The 24,479-nt window shown below is 35.7% G+C and overlaps 1 protein-coding gene across 5 annotated transcripts in view; it reads right to left on the bottom strand.

The window, feature by feature from the left end:
• LOC126840517 (uncharacterized) overlaps positions 1-24,479 on the bottom strand; it is a 44,858-nt gene that overhangs the window by 20,038 nt on the left and 341 nt on the right. The gene's annotated exons all lie outside the window — the stretch shown is intronic.

Below are 24,479 nucleotides of genomic sequence, written 5' to 3'. Positions count from 1 at the left end.
ATTTACAAATGTTTAAATTTTATGAAAATAGTTTGCTTATATTTTAATTACTACGATGGGTAAACATTAGTTTTTTTAGTACATTTTTTTTTACAGTTAATTCATTATGTTTCTAACGTTTTTGTTTCCACTCGTTATACTGTCTGTCACGTATGGACATCACGATTTTCTTTGATCGTTTATCGGTCGTGTTTCTCAATTACAATAATAATCGTTACCATCGAACAGACCGTCGTCTCAACCACAAAGCGATGCAGTAATACCTACTTATAATATTTCGATGTACACAAATGTGTGTTATGAAATATCAAATAGGTACCATGACGAAAAAAAAATTACCGTTTATTGTTTATAGTAACAACATATTTTTATTATTACGGCAACAGTGTTCGCATATTGGAATATAATTAGATAATCCCGTTGAATTTTTATTAGGTATGTACCTACTACCTTGTGTACACGGTTTAGATGTATGTTTTTTTGTTTTCTTATACTCGGGTACGCTTTCACTCGGTTTAGCATGCCGATTGAAAATTTAAGCATACTATATCTGCCTTTTTTAAATACCGTCGTCTCCTAAGACTTTTTATTTTCTTTTAGCGGTGAATTTTCTTTTGTTGAGCCCGGCCATGTTCATGACACATGCAGTTCCGTTCGGGCTGTTCCGGTTCGAAAATAGCCAACGGTTTCTATTTTGATTATTTTACATTTTTTTTTTCTTAGACCGTTTTGTTTGTTGATTTTTACCATACGAATTTCGTACGATTCTCACGATTTATGGATCGTTAATATTATTATTTTGCTGTTATTGTTATACAACTGTGAGCTGACCGTTGAAAAAAAAAAATTCAAAAAACAGTCGACAACAGTGTAAACGTTTTTTTTTTTGGTCGTTCACAAACCGATACGGATCGTCGAGCCCACCTTAGAGGAAGTTTTCCTATATCACTGCCGTCGACGGCAAAAATGTCGTGCAATGGTTTGATTAACAAGGCCAACGGTTCGGAGCAGAAAAAACCATCCGGACCAAAACAATTCTTAAAAAACAAACTCAACCGAGTTTCTAAAATTTTAATTTTTTACCTTCTAGAGCGTTCTAAACTGTAAAAAAATTGGAAAAATAACTTATGTTGGGTGCACAAAAAAAACCATAGTAGAGATACCTAAAAAAAAAACTACCTCCAATTAAAATAAAACCAAAATGCAACTACAATACAATTTCATCATCGTCTTACTACATGGGGTCGGCCCATGTATTAAAATTAAATTACTTCTTGATTCGGTCGAGCGTTCAAGTCCCTCCAAAGTGTTTACTGCACTAACGCTGATGAAGCTATAAATTATTTAGAATGATAAGTTGATTTAGTTAGGCGAGCAAATAGGTCGTTTCTGAAGGTTAAGTACTTTTAGGATAGCTTCGTAGTAGGCTGTAAACGGTTTTGTTTTCCGACCATTTTAACAGCTTTCCATTCATTAACGAGATATGATAGCATAACATTATTATTAGGCGTTGTTAACGCCATTTTTTCAGATTCTGTAAAGTATAAGATATAGAGTATATTATAGGCAGTCTATAGATTTAATCGAGCCCAATAATTAGTAAACCGCAAAAATCCACCAAGCCGATTGAATACGACGCAGTTATTAGGAAAAAAAAAAATTATATAATACTACACAAGTATCACCTGCTAGAAATATACCGCGCCCGAGGTTTGCGTTATTATTGCTAATTAACCGTTCATTATTGAGTTGAAAAGCGACAGTATTTCTAGTTTGACGGGGACACCTAGTCAACAATTTTTTATTCTATTTTTTTATTATTCGTCCTCGTTCGCGCCATAATAATGTATACAACAAGATCATTGAATACGACTCGTTTGCGACGCATTCATGAAAAAATAGGCACTTACAAATCTAGAACGAATGTCGAACAGCAAAAAAAATATATACATTTATCAAGAGGTATGATAGAGGTAAATAAAATGTGTAAGACGTAAAATACAATGTTATGCGACCGGCGAGTTAAATTCACCGCGATGCGAACAAGAATAATATAGTATAAAAAAAATTATACACAAAATAAAATATATTATATATATGGCGTATCGTTAACGTCCGTCCTTGGAAAGGTCACGATTTGACGGAGAAATCCATTTATACATATTATATTCAAACCACACAATAATACAATCGGATATGTTTGGCGGATATATAAAAAAACCACGCTGAAATTGCAGGTGGTAGATTCAACACAGAATATTTTGATTTAATGTTAAGTATTAAAGAGGGTTCAACTGAGGCAGAGAGCTTGTAGAAAGCTACAGACTAAAACAAATCGAGTAATATTAATTATATTAATATCATTGTCATATAATTTTTCGGATAAACTTGATTTTCGTGCCAATTTATAGGGGGTCGTGGTTATGTCGGTAATTTAAAAATATTATAAACGATATTTTAGGTTTTCTACTTAACGCAAAGGGTCAAAAGGGAATGCCGTTTGTGTTGTGTTGAAAACAAGCCGAGCGTCCCTCATTGTTCTATCCGTTCAAGACGGCCAGCTCAACAACGGCGTTAATTTCGCAATTCGTCCGAAACAATAACCCGTATAATGTGTATATATATACACACAATATAAGCACCCAACTATATAATTATTTCAATACACTGAAACCCGGCCGACCTATTGTTTTCCTGGACCACGACAGTATCGTGTGCCACGATCGGCGGCCGGCAACGTTGAGAAACTTTTAATTGTTTCTGTAACGACGACGTTGACGAGTCCTGTGTTTTGAAAAAAATATAGTACAGGTACACTGTACCTGTGTCCAAGAATATGACAGTTAGAGCAGGACTCGAGGTCGAAAACGATTATTCGTTAAAATGTTATAGTAAAAACCGCTATTTTTTTTGCTGTACATTTTCAACAAACTACAAACATAAATGTATTATTTAAATCGGTTGAATTTTGTTTTATATTTTTATTAAATTTAATCGAAGAGCTTTGATACAGCTAGTACAGTGTTACTAGTTTTTTAATTAGACGTGTTTTGCAAGACCGAAGACGATTCGTTTCAATGCATAGCTGATAATATAAGATATGATATTGGATAGGATGGAATTTTCTATGATCGCTTAGTCGGTGTTTCGCAACAACACTTCGCGACTGGTTCTTTACAAAAAAAAAAAGACATTAATCAAATCAGTTACCGAGCAAAGTCCTTGGTACGTCATAACATGATAAAAAAAAACAATTAAACTAGATGCCGTATGTAACCTATTTGCGGAACGACGACAGTTGGAACACGACCGACTAATGTTACCAAGTTCCATTGTATCCTCTGTGTTTTTTTATTTTTCTACTAATTCGTGTAATACTATGTACTATAGTCCTTAGAATACCTGGTAAAAAAATCCTCCTAGAAAAAAACACCCAGGAGTATTTTCAAGAATTGTCTCATAGGTTTTTGGTTCATATTAATTACACTGAACAATACAATTTCAAAGGTTTTGTTTTTGCGCCAACGGGAGTTGTTTAATTAAATACCGAGTTTTGTTATAGTTACACAAGAGGCGTTTGTCATCAATTCTTATCACTAGTTAGCAATCTAGTTTTCTACATTATATATTTGTGTCCCCGGTGTTAATTTTTATCAGTGTCCGGTGCCTGGATATTGTATTATCGCATAGTACTGCAACGCACGCCAGAGCGGTGAGAGGGCGCAAGGACACGCCGATAAGAAACCGCGATCCGTGTGCGCTATAACACACCTGTGCGTTTATCAAACGTAACAGCGCATTCAAAGTACGACCATAGTAATAATTGACGATTCCCACGGTCTCTCCCGGTCGACGGTTTTGCAACCGTGTAGAAAAATGTTGCAGAACAAGGTTTGTTTGCCTCGCGATACGTTAGTACGCAGGCATACATATAAGCACCGGAGGCATTATGCGATGGCCGGCAACGATTAATCATCATAGATGTTCCTATACATATATATTATCATTATTATCAATATCATTGTTGTATGAGACCTAGAAATCGGCTAAGGCAAAGGCCGTGGCGCGTTCCCGCTCTTTAAGTTATCAATTCGACTAGAGCGTGACCGCGTGTATTCGTGTTGGCGCTACCATAAGGATTTTTTCCCTCGGACGATTTACAACGAGACGGTGCAGAGAAACGCGCCGGTATATGTAGGTGGATAAACCAATTTTTTTTCTTTCATTACAACCGAGCACAAATGTAAATCAAATGATTTACCGGTACACACGAACCGTCAATGAATCTCAATCGTGTCGTGTAGTACAGTCGGCACTCGGCGGGATACGATCGGCACTTAGGTCGTGGCTCCAAAAAACGGTTAATCGATAGCTACATGTTTATCCGTTCAACAACTGTACCAGCTTTAGGGACGAATGAATAATGTAAACATGGAAAAGCGTTATTATGTACACGATCCTATTAACTTATCCAATGAGTGGGAAAGTTTCAAATTGTAATTAAAAAATAGTTATTTTGTTAAATATTTGGAATCCTGCAGTTGGTACGTAGCATCCTCCCTTCTCAAAGGACTAAAAAATACTCATAATATACAGAAACCCAGAAATCTACAATATAATTAATACAGTCAACCACCGGTGTTCGTTTTTAAGTAGAATCAACCGAAATTGACGCTGTAAAGGTGCATGTAAAACATGAACCACAACAAAAGCAAACGATTGGATTCGGATTTGAAAGAAAAAAAGGTCTTACGTTAAATAATAAATCCGAAGTGGGTTCTTGGAAGGAAAATTCGGGGACTAGCAGACCTCTAACTACTCGGGGAAACGGTAAAGAAACGGCGGGAGACAAGAGGAATGGTTGTTGCACAGAAGGGTCTGAACAAATCCTGAATTATGAGCCGAAAAGAACACAGACGCAACCGTTAAACACGTGGAATCGGCACACCTGCTCGGATAACACTTTAACAATAATAAATAATATGGTACAAAATCCGAGTACATAACAACGCGAATCCGTCATGGTCGTTAAAATCGGTCCTGTCAAACATGTTCAGCCAGCATAGAACGGCAAACTTTTATGCGAGTCATCTATTTGTATGGCGGAGACGATAACGATAGAGAGGTTTCAGTCGTAGCTTTCGTGGACTACTACCGTTGACTTTTACTCGCGTGTGCACATTATCCGTAGCTGTTACCATTATTATTAAAATTTTATTGACCCAAATGATACGTGGCATTACAACGTGTTATGTCGTGTGCGTGTGACAATACACAAGACGGACGCTCCTATAGGCTCTTCGATAACCGCAGCAGCAACAACAACAACAAACCGACGAGACGGCGACCTTGAACGAAATACTTTAATTTCCCCTCCGTCCGTGTATTGTAGTATAGTATAAACGAGAAATGATAAAATATGGGCTCGGACCGCTCTTAAAGCTTACACGCGCCGTCGTGGAACCCGCGAATCCATTGGAATGCCTCAAGGCAAACCGGTCCATACACAATCCTCCGGGTGGAGTCGCTCCTGCCGTTTACCCCTCCGCCGCCCTATTGTTTAAATGTGCATTTTCGACCTGCCGTAAACTCAGCGGTATGCAAATATGTGTGTGTACATAACAACAATAACAACATTATGAAAACAAACCGCCAACCGGATTGTGTGTGTATGTGTGTTTGAGAAGATCATGTCATCTGATAATTAATGATAAACAACAACAACAACACGAGGCACGCCGGAGAGGCATATAACTCTTGCCCGGGATTTGTGCGTACCAACATAAAGATTTAGGTCTTAAAAAAAAAAAATGCTGGTTTTCCGCGATTTCACGTGCTTTGGGGGGGGGGGTTTGTACAAGAGAGCGGAAAAAACCAGATTCGGTTATTCAACGCGGCGATTCAAATTAGATAACGCGCGTTTTACCGCGCATTTGAGCCAATTACACGCTGTACATACACTGTGATAATTAAGCGCACAAACAAAAGTAAAAAAATCTAGATATTTTATTTAATTTAAAAACACAACCAACCAACACACGACGCGCAATTGAAAACCACTACTCTACTCTACCGTTGACGAATATTAGAAAACTCGAATGTCACGATTCGCGATTATATATATATATATTTAGTTTTTTAATTGATCCAAGCCCAAGTCGTAATATTATGACGTAATTGAATTACATCTAGTTGTCAGTGGGGAGAAGGAAAGGTAATGCGGAAGATGTCATCCCTTAAAAACGTTTAACTTATTTATATTCTCAGCTTGTCCATCAAAATTTAATACCATAGTTAATTAACAATAGTTAATTTAATTCTATGGTGTTGATATTATATGTACGGAGTACCTAACAGTTCGTATACTAACCGCTTTTTTCGGCTACTTTCAAATGAAATTGAGAAATTTTCCATGTAAATATATATACCTATAACATATTATTTTTTTATTCCACGGCCAGAGTAGGTTTATCCAAAACGAACGTGAAAGTTGACACATCGGTATTACTTCATTGACCGCGTTTGTTATTTTTAATCTTTGTTTTTAATAATAACCTTTTAGGAATCCAATTACGTTTTACACCAGAGTCAGGAGATATGCTCGATTCGCTGTTTTCTCATAGTAATATAGTATAATAATTGAACGGAGAGATACTGTAATTTATCAACCTGAAAATCCTTGGAAATCGAAAGTCTATAAAATAGACTTAGGTAACAGCGACTGCAGGGCGTCTTGTGGGAATTTTCAACGTGTGATTAATGTAATATTATAATAATATCGCTTAATACGTGCGTATGTAATTTCTAAGTCACGCGTTAACACTAATTAAATTATTGCATGTAATACGTATGGCCCAAGGTAGCTGACATCATTCGTGTGATGGGATAAGGTGAAGAAGACACCGGATACAGGCTATTCCGGAATATAAAGTAAAATTTGAAAAACGAATTTATGAATAGAAAAAAACACATTTTTATCAAGTCAGCGAAGTAGATGATAAATAAGATTAAAATGTTATACGATTATTATTATTCAAATAACTTTTTAAATATAAATAACGTTTTTGAATATTATTAATATTGAAAATTCTAGAAATCAGATCAATACAACAAATGTTATGTGATGTCCATCAAAACCAACCTACATGTATCAGTAATAAATTTTTCCGTTTATCTCGATACCACCCCGTGTGTTAACAACAACTATCCAAGGCAACCGAAAAATATATTTTCAAGAATCACGTCTATAAAAACTTGTTAAACACGCGATCGACGAGTGGACACACGTTTTGGTTTTTGACCGCAAAAGCGTATTTGACCGTTTTTTGATCATAGTTATTATTTAATATTCAAAACGCAGACCTACGATTGTGTCACGACCGTATTACCTTGCCAACGGTATAATTTCGGCAGTTTTGTTAAGTAAATTTACAGCGAAACAAAAGAATGTTCAAATCACGTTTGTGTTAATTTTTACATACATACCTATCCGATTCGAATAATAACAATAACGATATTTTTCAACGAAAACGTTCTATATAGACTTATGTGGGCGTTCGACAGCGACGGTTGAGTAGCGCCTTGAGACGACGATGTGGCATGTGCGATTTACCAAAAATCATTAAGTATGCGCGAATTTTGTATTCAAATTTATGCATAGGTGCGATGCTAATGGATACGAAAATCGTGTGCACACACATATGCGCTAACTCATGTGCGACCATGATTTCGTAAACAAAAATTAACGCTAAATTAGTTGAAAACCGTTCGCAGCTAAGTCATGCACACCAATTCGTGCCGATCGAAGACATCAGGTAGATAGTAGAAAAATATTACAGTAATAATTAATATTATCAATAACACACAATTCTGTATAAATTCTGAAAGCGTTCACGCCACTCAAAAGGATGATTACAAATTAAGATTTTTTTTCCCCCCCGGAGCAGTATGACGAATTATTTTGTAGAAAAATGCAATATATTAATTATTGTAAACGTATTCGAAGTTATGCAATGAAAAATTACATTCAATCAAGTGGAAAGTGAATAATATTTCGTTCTACTACATTCGGCTCTTGAGTGCACAGTATAAAAATTTAAATTTCTAAAAAAATTTTAAGGGGCGATCATGTCTTCTTCTATTTTCCTTCTTGAGACTGTTGTAAAATATTTGAACATTTTTACTCCGTCGTTCAAAAATTCGATAGCGCATATCTAATCATATTTAAACGTCGCTAACAACAACACAAGTACCGTAAACATTATGTATAGTTCCTAAGCGCGTTTAAATTGCAGAACAAAATACTAGAAAGATAATTGTCAAGTGATTATTAGCGTTCTTCGATTCACATAGAGAATTGATGAGTTTCCAAACAATAACAGCTACAAAAATAGTCAAACTCCGTTAGTTATTTTCGTTTACAGTATAAAATAGAAATGTCGTTATTTTTTTTTTTTATTGTAGTGTAATCTATAACAATAGTTATTACAACGATCATTTATCATCCAACTATTTTTAAGTCAATTAAAAAAAAATCTCTTTTATATTTTACGGAAAAATATATTCAAGTAGGTACCTACTTGAAAATCGACAACAGACAAATTAACTGAACCGCGATAATTTAACATTTTACCTATAAATCAAGTATTCCACATAAAAATTAATTCTATTAAACATTGAGTTTTCTTACGTTCGCCATAAGATTATATATACCTATAATAGTTTTTTCAAAGTGAAAGGAACTGTCAAAAAACTACTGTAGGCATAGAGAAATGTGAAATAGGCATATCTTTTGGATATGACACGGCAGCATATTTTGCACCGATTCCGTAATTAGGTAAAGTTAAACAACAATACTAGTATAATATATAAAAATACAAATATTTAAAATGAAAGAGAAATTGTTTAGAAAACTTTTTCGAATTTTTGGTGGTTACCAATAGTAAATCGTTTCAATCCACTGATCGCGAAAACCTGTTGAACGAGTATTTAACACATCATCAAAATTTGACATGTTGCTGTCGCGCTCATTTTTATTTTCAGTAATGTTAATTTTTCATCTCTTCCGAGTGATTTTTGTTTTTTTTTAATTTTCTAGGCAAGTAGGCTTTTGCAGCTTCTATTATAACTTTCCGGAGACCACGAATATCAGTTTCTTCAGTCCTCATCATCCATAAATTTATAATATCTTTGATATCCTATTTACATGGTCTACGACTATCACTATGACTCGGTAATCCTCTTGGGAATTGTTTGTTCGGATTATTGACCATAAAACGTCACATAACACAGTCTTTCGCACCCATTCCAATCTTCCTGAATTTAAAGTCTATATATATATACATATATTATGTATTGAGAGCGTTGCCAATTGTTTCTATGTATCTACAATTTTCTTTCAAGTGAATTCTGTTCCATTCGTGATCGTATTCAAATATTTATACTTCTTAGTTCAACGATTGTTGTCAGACAAATTTGACTTCAACGATGCGTTTGTAATGAGTAAACTCTGCCTGCGGAACCCATCGAGGATGATAGTGCACCAGACAGCATAGTGGCAGTGACTTCAGCAGCGGAGGAACGACACCATCGTGTCCCGGATCATTCCGCTCGACTTGGCCGCCGGTGAACCTTATCGTGCACATAGCGCAGGTGATGCCGCTGTTACGCCGTCAAGGTGATACTTAGGCACTGGCTGTTCCCACCCCACCGCAGCCGTTTTCGGTGTTTACACTTTTTCAACGTCCCGTTATGTCTGTGGGCCAGATGCAAATCGTTACCTTACCCGCATCGCACATTTAGACTGATTTGTGAAGTTTTAAATCGTTGGTGGATCTTAGAATGAAACATGGACGATATTTGTCTCAGACCTGATGTCGATTTTAGTTATATCATGATCTTGGTAAATTTGCTACTTGTGAACTTAACTTGGATTTATCTACTCGACATATTATTACGATGTAACAGTGTAGTACACGCACTTCTTCTTGGTCCTCTCACCGAAACCAAGTCCAGGATATTGAAGTCGATTCGATGACGTGTAAAACCATTGTGGTTTTTTTGGGCAGCGACAGCAGCCGATTCATCGGAACGACCGGATACAACAACACTTCCGAACTATTATAATATATGTATTTTTATTATTGTTATTACTCATTATGTTGCACGAGAGTGAAAGTCTCTGGCGATTACAATTAATAAGAAAGAAAAATATTACAGGGGGGAGGGGTGGGTTCATTATAAAACCGTTGATGAGCCCGGAAGAAGAGCGCATCAAACATTACTCATCAGAAAAAAAATTCCAAAACAATGATGAATGGTATGTACATATTTCATTAAGCGAAATCGGCAGTGTTTCATATAACTCTGCTAGTTGTTTACACGTAATATGTTTTATATTATTTTAAATGAATGAATTACATCTAGTTTTCTATGCCGTTATCTCAGAAAGATCTAATATCCGTGACAAATGTTCGTACAGTATAATCGCATGTAATATCGTTGTGATTCTCATTCAATTTATCAGTAGAAATATTTGTATTAATATAAAGATTTTGTATCATGAAAAGTATACATATTATATCCAATCTTTTACTACATAAATTGAATTTACCCGTTAACATGTTCTATGTAAATTATTGCGGAAGATAATAATCACATTTATGATGCAACGAGTTAACGGGCGTTTAATTCTTCGACATGGACATAATTATTACATTATATACATTATATACATATTTATATACACATAGCAGTATTTTTATATCATATTTACAGCTGATACGAGCATCGAGACAAGATTAGAGCCCAGTGCAATTTTGTATTTATTAAATTATTATGAGTTGTATTCAATCCATTTGTAATGTATTAGATACAAACTTACCCATTTACATAATTGCCATACGCCATGCGTTATTTGTTTAAATACTGTTGAAATTTGAATTAATATTGATTTGCCCAACTTATCATATTTTTTTTTTTTAGTGTATGAACTTTTTGAACGCCTTCGTTACATTATAATATGACTTAATTTTGCAAGCTATGAATTTGGCGACCCACTCGGCACCGCACGTCTTAGGGACACAAACCTGAATTTTTCTCTATGTACGCTTAGAAAGCATATTTAGGGCGAGGAGTTTAACGTGATACGACCCAAATATCCGCAGAAGAGATTATACATAGAGAGCCAGAGACAACCGAGTGCGTCGCACGAGTAGTCGCATACTAAGTAGATATGTGTAGAGCAAGCCAACGCGTCGGTGACCACGGCGAACTGGACGGTATAAGACGGCTATAACCCTCGTTGTGTTCCGGTCTTAATGTATTATCTGTTGGCTTGCTTAGTGTGAGCATCACGTACTCGCGGTCTTGACCCGAAATTTGTTGTTATCGACCAAAAAACGTACGGTGTAGGTTTCGCGAAACCGCACAACTAAACCTAGATACTGTGTACTTACCTACCAATAATGGTTCTTCCGACCACGGTAGATAATTCGCACATATTTTTATTACGGTAGGTCTAGCATACATTACAATACGGCGCAAAGTGACCTATTCTCCTAGTCCCTTTCGTACACCAGTCACCGTCTAGTCTCTAGAAAACCACACAAAGATAAACACTAACGGTCAAGAAATATGGATCGTTTCGTTATTAATAACACATTTTTTTTCTCAACGTTAATTGATTCGTTAATTTAAACGTGATTAAAATGCGTTTAAGTCTTCACTCCCGATACCGCTGGCAAAATATAATAAATACAAATATATTGTTATATACATGATGTAACATTATTACCCGTTAACTAGAAATTGATAACGTCTCGCAGGCATCGTTGTCGGGATCGTTGCTTAACAAGACATTAACGTTTACCAAAGATACACTCGCGTGTGCGCTGGAGTGTTGACGGCGCTGTCGGCTTAAAGACATTTCAGGTCAAAGTTGCTTTCGAGTAAAACCGTTTAAAAATAATATAAATTGGGTACGAAATCGTTAGAGCAGTACGACACAAATTTTATCCCAGTACAGCTTCTACATACAATAAACACGATTTTAAGATTTATTTTCAAAAATAAAACCGACCGACGCTAATTCACGACGTTAATGAGTAATATAACAACAGTGGAACATAATATATAAAGCCACGCTGGTTAGGTTAGGTTAAACTAATAATGATAATTTACAAATCAATTATAATATAATCGCACATCACGACCGCTCTGTTTATGTTAGTTCCGGAGTACGTTTACCGCGCAATAAGTCGAATAATAATAAAATACAAGCTTCTAATGGGTTCGATATAATTCATCGACTTCAGGTTTTATTTGAATTATCTCCTCTGTTGTTTTGCGCCAATAATAATATGAAAATTAAAAATTCTGTCCGACAATACGGATAACGGTGTAAACGTTTTTTAGTTAAGCGCAATGAAAAAATACAACAAAATGAAGCTAATATAAGCGTGTTAAAAAACCGACAATAATATTCGACAATACATATTGCTACCGTTTAATCACAATTCACCGGCCTGACAACAATAGTAAGACATTCCACGCGTGTAGGTTTATTTACCCGTTCAAAAAGGATCCGTCATCTGTCTCGCAAAACATTGTTATTGAGATGAAAGACTTCATACACTTTTTACGGTATTCCAATGTCAACTGTAATGCCAACGGACGAGGAGGTTGGTGCTGTTCTACTAAGCTTTAAGAACCAAATATTTATTGTTTCTGACCGTTTTTAATTCCAATGACCTATTTAATCTACTTTAATGATTTAATCAATGTGGAAGAAATTTCATTAGATAGCATCACCCGAAATGCATTAATAGTACTTACTATATTCTTATAAAATAGGTAATAAAATAATTTTTTTTTTTAATTTTTGGAGAAATTATAATAAACTAAAATTAAATTTGTATTATCTCAAATTGTATGTTTTGATATTGTAATTTGTATTTATATCGAACAAATCATTGGAAATACAATTTATAAATAATAGATTAAAATTTAAAAACTCCTACGGATGAAAATGTTTTACTCTTCAAAATAAATATTCCCATCCGTAACACTTTTTTATCTTAATAATTCAGAACTGTTTTGTTTGCACAACAATTATTTATAATAAAATGTATATTGTACCAATAGTAAAACTTATTTTGTCGTATTTTTGTTGAATAATACAAGCTTAGATGAACCAAAACTAATAGTATAGGTGCTATACAACAGGGCGTAGAAGTTACGCATTGACTTTTTAGTGACAAATCCCCGGTTAATATAAAAATTTGTACATTTAATTAATTGCTTATTACGGTTCACTTATTTCCACGGTAATAAACGAGTAGAAAGCATAAAAAAAAAGACCTCAAAATGCTCGTGTACCTACACTATTATGGACAAGTATATATTTAAATAATATTGAAAGTCACAAATTACAAGCGTCCAAGAGACAAGGGGATAGTATTATGAATGCGAAAAAAGTGTTATAATTTGACTTTCGAAATAATAGGTACGCGTATAAAAGCAAAAAGTATAAGACGGTTTATATAAAAAAAAAACGACGTTGCGTTCGAATGGCTGAAGCCTGCAGGTAATAATGTGCGGCATAACCATAATAATGTGTAACATTCGGCGTTTATTCAACGTTTAATTTATCAAAAAAAGTCACTTTAATGTGTATCAGCCGCGGTGATTGGCGTTTTCACTTTCTTACAGTACATTTTTGTCGGATTACGACCCAGGCGCTCAACCCCGGGGCCGACGCCGCTAACCAGACAGTGTGTGTGTGGGTCGTCGGACCACTTTCGCATCTAACTACACTCTACGTCTCCTAGTCGTCTTTGTACAACACGTTATCATTACGGTTTACCGTAAGTCCTAGTCTATTATGTGTACAACTATAATATGCATTTTATTACCAGCCGTGTGTACTTTACAAAAGCCGGTTACCGCACGCCGGTTTTCCAGGGACGCCATGAATGGAAATTTGGAAAAAATAAACGAAACTGAAAAACTCAATCAATGTATTGCCAACAACAAAATAAAATATCACCTAAATTTACTGAAATCATTATTTGTCGTTTTTGTCATCATCCGCTGTTTACAACTGGATTAGGTATGACTTTTATTTTTTAATTTATGGTTATTTCCTGGATATTCTAACGGGAAGCCGTAAGTCCATATTGTTTCCATACACTACAATAAAAATTGACCGACGGATATTTTTATCAATCGAAAAATCACGCAAGATTCGATCATAACTTTCTTACCGAGTGATTTTCTATGATCGTCGATCGATCAAAACTAATTTAGAAACTTCGACTAGGTCGATTGAATTGATTATTTTTTTTTAAACACTCGTAAAATTTTATGACATCTGGAGAAAACAACAAGCGGCGTGGAAACGACTTGATTTCAAACCAACTATAAATTATTATCGAATGCCATTTATCAGATGGGATCAAAAAAAGTTCAAAACTTGTTGTGCTCAAAACGGTTGTTCGGCCCAATCGCGCGTTAACAGAAATACAAACAAATATTAATAGTAACACTAAATGCTCAAATTGAATACGATTTAGTATTACGCCTAATGGTTATTTGGAGTAACGTTGTTCGTGGATCGTTACCAAACAGTGCAAACATAATCGAAGTACACGAATTGATACAGTTATGCGCTGTTCCTTAAGAAACAGTGAAAGTCAATTACTCCGTCGCTGTAGCACTCGTCGCCGGCTGTTTCGTGTCTTCGACCGGTAATGAACCCGACAGCACGCGGGTTTTCGAATGTCCTTGTTTATAGAATAGTGTTGGAGATCTTGAGAAAGCTATCTAAGATCGCTGCTCGTTTCATGTCGAGTTGTCTTCAGGACGAACCGAGTCCATTATACATTTGCAAACGAACTTTCATCAAACTCTATAGCTGTTACTCGCTAGCAAATTGGTCGCATTAGACATTTTAACAGTGAATTCTACATGTCACACAAACAGTCTTTGACCGTGTAACATTGTCTGTGGTTCATGAGTGTCCGTCGACTGAATCAAAATCATAAAAACCCTACATACCCTTTGTGGTTTAATAATAACGGTGTAATTATCATCAAGTCAATAACTATAGGATTGACAAATATATACATATATTGATTTTAAAGACTGTCTTCTTCGGCTTCACTCCATCGCACACAAGTCGTATGAGATCGGCTGCCCTAAGCCTATACATTATAGTACGGTGATTTTTAAATGAAGACCAAATGTTACAACAACACTTTACATTCGTATAAGACGAGTAGATTGAAAAACATTAGTCGCCTAATTTGAATGACAAGTGATTAAGGAACACGACTTGGAACAAAGTCGTGTAAGGATATTCGAATTTTTCTTTTCCATAGAAGTATGGGCTTTGTAGAAAAACAAAAAAGTATAGACACTTGCAAGTTAATATCAATATAATTAATTCCTTTTGATTCGCGTTTATTTGTGAACATAATTATCACATAGACACTATAATGATTGAACAACGATAATAGTATGATTATTATTGTAATATGCTGGAGGTACATGCGGGTTACGAGGGCGTACATCCTAACTCTATGGGTTTTCTTTGATTATATAATAATTCTGATCGCTTGTTGGCCGAAACGACCATTACCTATTGGAAACTCGCATTTTCCATACAATTGTAATAATGAAAGGTTGTGGACACGCGTGAGTGAAATACATAAGAAGAATCGTACAGACTCGTGTGGATGTTATATACTTAAATAATAATAGAAATAATATCGGATGGAAAACATTTGAACCTAACCATGTGAACTTTTTGTATTACAGTGGAGAAAATCAATTTGAGCATATTATTTTTTCAGTTGCCTTTACTCCTATAGGAGATCGCTTCGTACAACACAAGTAATGCGGTTTGTTTATGTTGAACAAATTCTACCAAACAACCAACCGCTCACAGTGTTCAAGTACCTATGTGGTAAATTCGATGAGAGTGAAAATAACGAGGTACGTCTATTAATATTAACGGTTAACAATCGGGCTGGAATTTGGTTGAAAAAAAAAGTACAATAAGAATGTCGAAAAACACATAGAAGACCGTTTAATACCAGGGCAGAGACCTGCGCGTGCTGAAGAATCGTGGGATTGTCTTTGTGGATTTCACCTGGTAGGTAATATATAATTATTATTGTACGTTTGGAGAGGAGCAGAGACCACCGAGATGGGAGTGAAGTTACAAAATGATACATATTTGGATCAAAACATGACGGGACAGCTATGTAATTAAAATATGTGCTCGCCGACGCTTTCTTCGGTATGTATTTCGTATTACTGTTTTTTTGTTTTCGAGCAAACGTCGACGGAGAACATTTTCGGTAAACCGTCAGATAGTATGACTCAAACGGAAACCGGATATCGGCGGTAGTCTTGGTCGGTAAACCCAGACAAATCGAACCCGTTATGTATACACGCATATGCAATTTCGCATGTGTTTGCTCACATTTTAACATCATCCCGAAAAAGCTGCTCACGGTGATCACATTTAGCAGCCAGCGAACGGCTGTTTTTTTTTTGCGAACGGATTAAACAAAACAAAAAACGGTATGTGTGCACATGCGAAAGTACAAAGTGTGCAAAGCATCTGCCACGGACCGACCGGAGTTATCATTATAGGTTACTGGATTAACCAGTTGGCTGTCGACTCGGCGGCATATTACCGCTATTTCTCATAAAATCGTACTTACCCGTCGTTTCAGATACAATTCCACAATCGGTATAGCGCATCGTGGAAGGTCGGCGGCACTGTACCCGTTGTGTTTGACGTGCACTGCTAACAATTATTATGTTTTTTTTTAAATATTACCTTGTTTAACTTAATGTAGTTTTTGATTTCCGGCTTTCACGTTTGCTTTTTGCGAAAAGTTTCGAGTACCCGGACACGTCTGAGGTTACATATTTTAGTATGGAATAAAAATGTATCCGCCTCCGACGAAGATCGAACATTTTCGGTCCGTGTACTACACATGTTTACAAGTCATCTTCTAATTGAAAGAGTAAATAAATTACAGAGAACAAAATCGTTGATTAAAACGTTTATCTTGACGTTACCGCGAAAACGATTTTATATTATAGAAACTGCGGTGAAACATTATAGGCTGCACAAGTCTACCGGCATACACACATGATGAAAGTGGGTCTTTTGAGCAGACACTCGATTCATTCAGCTGATCATTTTCTCCAGTCATAAAGACGCCGGTTCGAAGTCGTAGCTTTCATGTTCCGTTCGGATATCTTTGCGCGTTCTCCAGCAAATCCGTCTTAAGTCGAAGCGTTTCGATATTACACTGTTGTTGTAGTAATTGTTAGAAGAAAACAAGATGTTTATCCCAAAGAGCGGTCTGAGGCGTTATGTTATAATACTAACATGTATATTATGTTATTGGGCTGGATACAAGAAATTCCATGTCGCCATTTTCGAGTTACACTTTCACTTTCGGTTAGTGATAACTAATAAGAGATAAATTATAAGCACAGATATAATAAACTACATTGCTAAGTGTACATGCCGCCAATAGAGATAATTGAAGTTACCGTTTCCCGTCATCTTTGTGAGAATTAGAACCTTATCACATGAGAATATGTCTATAACAGATATAAGTTAAGTTGATAACACAGAATCAAAGACATATAATTATTATTTTATACACGCGTAAATCCCACAAAAATGGCGGACGTCGACTTCAATTTTTATCACTAGATAACATATCCATAATTATGTGTTTTTCCGTGGAACGGGGAAATAACTAGGTTTTTTTTTTTACTGTTGAACTCGACTTTTAATGAGGAATGTGTTGGGATGACCGCGAGTGCCACCATAAACTCCGAATGCGGACAATAGGCGTCGGTTTTACGCGTTTACAGAAGTGTCAATTTTACTTGTACACACACAGGTGTGTTATTTTCACAAAATGTTCCACGACGTAATAATTGGCCAGTGTGCGGGCAAGTCGTCACGAAGACGCGAGTATCGACTTAAAGGGAATTCCAATCGGTCACGGCCGCGTCCGTGAAACATGGTATACAAACATCCGACAAGAAGAAATGCGTAATGTCCCGAACAAAAGACCATCGGCGGTAGGCCAGCCAGCTGTCCCCTTGGTCTTAATTCACCATAGTTTTCCTCATCCGGAATTCGCGAAAGGTTTTTTCTGACCTGGAAACCCAACACAGCGAGGTTTCTTCCTCCTTTGCAGCAGACAACGTCCACTGACCCTACCGCGAACAGCGCCCAACCTAGTTGTACGGCATTGTAACACAGACACGTGTATTGTCAATAGACATCGTTTTGACAATAGTGTTTGTCAATCGATAATAATAAACAAGCATTTCAGCTGTGTACGTATAAATACATGTCCGAATAATTATCTTTCAAGTAGTACAGCGCGCTGAACTTACTGTACTCGGTATATAGTGTAGCCCAATCGATTCTTATAGAACAGTATTGCTGTGTTAAGATACCGAAGGCAACCGATATTGGATATTCCAACATTAATTTGCGCGTTTCTCTGTCTTACCAATAAACGTTCCGTTATAGTTAACATAAACTAATTATCCATAAATCCCGTTACACCGGTTTGGCTCGGTTAGTAGATTTTTTTTTTGGAGTTTGCTAGGCGTTTACCTTAATTATGTTGCTTAATTTATAAGCTACCGCCCAGTTTCCCCGAGCAATGTTAGGAATTTCACCACCACATTCATTCTTGTTGATTGCTAACGATACTTGGGATACAGCAGTTGTTTTATTACATATGATCTCGGTACACACTTGAGAATAGTACTTGGTTTTTTTTTTCCAAATGCCAATTATGACTATCCTACGATGATGATCGTTATTAAGAATTACTTCCAGACAGACGCTTATCGAGGTTTCACGTTTTGCCTGCGATTGTCTTGTTTATTAACTCGGTTGTTTCACATTACAACACCACTGAGCAAACCAAAATCCCACGTACGCTTCCTGGTATAGAGCCCAACACAATAAGATGGTTAACACTTTTTGTTTTGCGGGCACAGGAAATGGTGGCATTAACGAAAAATAAAGAAGATCCCATTCTCAGTGAAAGCTCTCGGGCAAATTTTGTTTTTTAACCGCCGGTTCACATGCATTTGGATTACACATAGTTATTTTTACTACCATGTGATACTCTCGTTACGTTTTTAATAATATGTTAATTGCTATTAAATAATTTGCGTGTTACCCAAGAACAAGGAACAACGTTTTTAAATAACTTGATGTAAATCACACTTTCACTGGCAAAATTATCACGCAATGATCTAGCACCGATTACAACCACCATCGATCAACACCACTATACATCTTTTTTGATATCATCGCGTACAGCGGAAAATTTTAAAACGATAAACTTAACTATTTTTTTATAAACACTGTACGCATTGCCGTTACAAAATATAACTTAATTTTGTTTAATTAATATAATATTAGAATTTTTTTTTTATATATATAAAATGTCAACACTCGACTGTACTGTATTTTACAATTATTATTATTCGAAGAATCGTTTATTAAAATATAAAACCGTGACGGTTTAAAACGGATAAAAGTATTATGCAACATACTGTTGTGCATCCGTTTGCAGTTGTATTGGTTAGGACACAGTAGGCACCACAACGTGATATTTATTCAACTGTAAAACGTTTAACGGATGAAAGAGCTTTTGAATTAAATACGCGTTTTCTATCAGATCGGATTGTGTTGTTGATTTTATCTCTAATGATCGTCGTAAATCGTTGTTAACACAAGAAGATTGACCGACGTAGTAGCGTTTAGGTTACAACATGCACGGTTCACCATAATAATCTCTTAATATTTTGGGGCGTGGACATCATTTAGTTTTGAATTTAAATGCGAATCCAAAGTTAATTTCAAGGTTTTCGGCGATATAATGCGTCCACGAATTATGCTATCGGCGTAATGTACCTACCTGTCTCAGCATCACGACCGCGGGTACATCAACAGTCCACTTGAACTCTTCGCTTTATTGAAGTCCATTCTATTATCTCATCGTGTGTCTTGTACAGATATGTTCAAGTCTAGCAATTATCTTGACTATGAACGCATAAAGTCGTATGAACAATCTTTAACAGTCTAAATCTAATGCGTAATACGTCACTAAAAATCATAATGTCTTGTGGGACAAAGTAAACGAACATAATGGTTTCTTCGATAAATTGCAATGTAATCTTCGGTTAATGGACGGCAGTTATCATTTGTCTGTCGCCGACGACGCTATAAGCTCTAAAGGGTCAAACGATTTAACGTCACCTTGAAATATCGTGTGGAAGAGTCGACCAAATTTATTTTTTTGTCTTATGCCATCGTGCATCGTACCTATGAAAAATCTTCGATTTTTACCGCCGTGTAATAGTATAATGTTAATAGTATGGTTGTTCGATACGTTATTTGTACTTAATTACCGCCGCATCACGTTCGGCTTGATAATAATTTACCATTCCATTACTCTCTAATAAGAACCCGATGGAAGCTTTTATGTCCTACGAATCTCATTAATAGAGAACATAATTTATATTCCACGTCAATCAAAATATAAAATGTAACTATACTCCGCGCCTCTTGTAACTTTGTCGGCGGCTAAACAAAAAAAAAAAGACCCGGATCGGACATCATTGTAGGATAGAGTACATTTTTCGTCGAATGAACATGTAACCCTACATATTATTATGTTCTTGCTGCCGGACAAGGAATCCACAACGCTTGCGGCCAAAGTATGTTTATATACTTCTACTATGTTATACATGTAATAATGGTGCGTGGCATTTCCGTAGCGTACGCCTGTGTGGCAAATAGGTTCGGTTCGTTAACGGGGATGCGTAAGAAAAAACACTCGGGTCACCTCCGGCAAAGAAACCGCCGACCTTGAACGAGCTAGGATTTCAGCGCCAATCGTGCAACCGGAGCTGCTGTAGCTGTTATTTGTTGTCAGCAATTAGCGAACCCCAGTGCAGATTGCACATGGGTGAGATACCTACAAAGAAAAAGCATACGAGACAAAGACGCTGGAAATGATATATTCCTCGCTTTTGATTGATGTGTAAAGCCCCCTTAAGTCGACGGTGTGTGATTGATGACTCGCTACCCCGGATTAGCGCGCTATAGTAAATTGAACTTGAACGAAATTGGATACGGACCGCCGCTGTTCAATCTCAAAACAACGTTAGGTAATTACTTAGGTTATAAATGTTTTTTGTTTTTGGAAATCACTAGTCAAGGACATCTCGCGGCTTTTCGGAGAGCATCTGTTCGGAGGCTTGGCTAAATGTGCTATTCATCGTATTCCAACAAGAGGTCACGTCTCAAACGGATACTTGCCCGGGCACTTCATGAGCAGTAATTAAAAGCTTCTGTCTCGGACGTCGGACAGCTGACCCGGTCTGTCAGTTACGTCTTCTAATTCATGTATAAGAAAATTTACATTTTTTTTTTTTTAAGTGCGCCTATTATACCTTTTCATTTGTTTAATTTGATTTCGACACTGTAAAGTTACGACGACCGCTGTCGTTTGTATCCGCTACGCCTACAAATTATCAACGTTGTTAAGTCATTTATAAATTAATATATATAATACCATTTTGTACAGAATTAATAGTGCCACAAACGAAACAACGCGCTAACTGAATGCAATAAATTACAACGTCTATCACAACAACCTCGGTTCGTTTCAAGAGCCAAGTTACCGCCATTACAATTTCTTCTGATCAAATTCACAGTCCAACAACAATGTGACGAGGAAGATAATCCATCAAAAGAACGTGTTCTCGTATTATTATTTTTTTCTTAGTTTTAATTTATTCAAAATTGATTAATGTTAATCAGTTATTTCGGTACAACTGGTTCACCTTGGTCTTGTTTTTTTTTTTTTTTCAAAATATTATTATAAACGATCGACCGCACAACCTATGTAGATAATTATGATCATCATCGCACGTTTTTTCTCCGTTCAACGACTAAGTTCGCTGTATTTTCTAATATTCAAGTTCGTTTAGGACTCTCGGCTAATTTGTATCTGCACGATATTGTACATCTAAGCTAATGGTAAGTAAAAATCCGTGAAAAATGTATGTATATGCGGAGAACACATGCCCAGTTATCAGCTACTCATCAGTTACTTAAAAGAAACTGCGTGCTACCCCGAGTCAATAGAGAGTAGACGTTTTTCAATATTTTCAATCTATTCTCTCGGGAAGTTCTGCGATATTCTTAATGGTTCTCTTTGGCGTTCTTTGAAAACGAAACGCATGTGTGTATCTATATAAGATCAACAACAGCGGTTACACAGGTACGTGTAACCAGCCACTATAGGTGGCTCGTGTTATGGAATAACCATTCCCGTTATATTCCATTTTCCCCAGGGCGCCTGCCGTGGACATACACCGAGGCTAACTACGCTGCCAAACAATGCAGCATGTGGGTCGTTTTTCAATCAGCTTCATTCATGCGTTCAATAGTCCTGACAATACACGTTTAGTCTTTAGCGTAATGTGTAAAAAACAACAACGAGGTAATTTCGAGTACAAAAAAAAAAAAAATGACCCGCCCGAGTATATACAACATGCACACCTAATTTTTTACTGTAGTCTCTAGCACCGCATATACATTAACGGCTTTTGAAGTGCCGGGTTTTTATAGTTTATTCACCGCTATTTTATTGCATTAAAACTATACGTAATCCTCCGATAGAAATTGGTGGGAATATATTATTATAGATGTGGGAAGCGCTCTAACAGCGGAAACAGCTGAGGTTTCGGGTTTCCCTGCAACACATGGGCGCATAGTCGATTATACATATTTTTGAAACTCACAAATTCTCCAGACTTTTAAAAGTCAAATTAGATAAATCAGCGTTTATATCGTATGTTTATATGTGGTCTAATGGAGAACGTTCGTATTAGACACCGGTTATACTATGTTTTTCAATGGGCGAGTCAAGTCACGTCGCGATATATATGCATAATATACCTATATATATATATATATTCCTGGTGTACCACGATGCGACGTAGAAGTAAAATATTATAAATAATATTTAATAGAAAATGTATACGATTCTCTAATAATTATAGGTTTAGTAACGAGCAATAATAACAACATTAAAAAATACCAAACAGAAAAAAAGAAATGTTTACAAATTTGCACAGAGAGCAAGGTCATACGATTATTTATGTTTTTAAGCAACATTTAATAGATTTTTTTTACATTGTTACATATTTTATTAAAAAATTATCCGTCCGAAATAGTAGCTTATAAAAATTAGCTTAATTATAATAATAATCTTCATTATTCATTTATCTGCATTCTCACTTAAGCTTAAAAATTATAGAATAAACAATACTTGGGCGTTAAGCTAATCTTGTGAGAACAGTCATTTTTAATTTAGCCAATTACAATTCAAGTACTCAAATGTTTCATACCAATGTTAACCGCAATTATTTTAATTTAAACTATCAAAAATAAATATTGTTCAGATTATTAAATCTTTTTTTTTTTTTAATTACAAAACTTATTTTCATTTTATTGTTAATTTCCCATAAGTAGTGGTGGGCCACTTAATGAAACACTCAGACTACTGTACATTCCAATTTTCTATTTCATTTTTAAAATCAAATAAGTTTTAAAACGCAAAAAGTTGAAAATTTGTATTCGTGAATAAATTTGATAGTATCTACTTTTGTAATACTTTCATTACCTAACGGTTCAAACAAGACCATCCTACAATAATTATAACCTGTACGGTTAAATATCAAGTGTAGCACAAGTATGAATATGGATGTAATCAATTTACTCGTTTTATTTCCGTGCGTTACTGTAGGTCATGAATATTATTCCATTAAATAATGCACTTTAAGAGGGACATAACCTTTCTTAAGGCGAATTGCCCGACAGACGGGTTGCCAAAGTGACACAGTATAGTTTATATATGTTGCGGTAATGGTTATAAAGTATGGTGAATAAATATTTTACATGTTTTATGGGACATAAAATTATTATATTAGGCATAATGCACATACCTCAAATTTCCAGTTTAATCTACGAGGAATAATTATTGTTTATTTTAAATAAGAATTACTAATTAAAATACCATTTTATATTTACCCCTCAACCACGATACCTACTAGACCGTGTATTACCCCAACAAAATACAAATCCCTTATACGTGGAGTAAAGTGACAGCACTCAAGAAACGCTAATAAATCATGCTCGTCTGATATTATTAGATATTTGTTTTGTTTGAGAATACTTAACCGGTTTAATCGTTCGTGTTAAATATTATTAAGGTTTCATTAACAAGATCAACATATTTTTAAGCTTTAAGAGATTATTTTATCTGGATTTGCACGTGACTGTGGTCGAAAAAAGAGAAGAACAATTTTTAATGAAACGTCCAATAAAACAT

Source organism: Adelges cooleyi, unplaced genomic scaffold, assembly GCF_023614345.1.
Source record: "Adelges cooleyi isolate 19-005CV unplaced genomic scaffold, UGA_ACOO_1.1 ACOO_flye_CR_arks_rails_tigmint_CR_PRNA_376, whole genome shotgun sequence".
Lineage (NCBI taxonomy): Eukaryota > Metazoa > Arthropoda > Insecta > Hemiptera > Adelgidae > Adelges > Adelges cooleyi.
The sequence above is the reverse complement of the archived record's forward strand: the minus strand, read 5'-3'. Positions and strand labels throughout refer to the sequence as shown.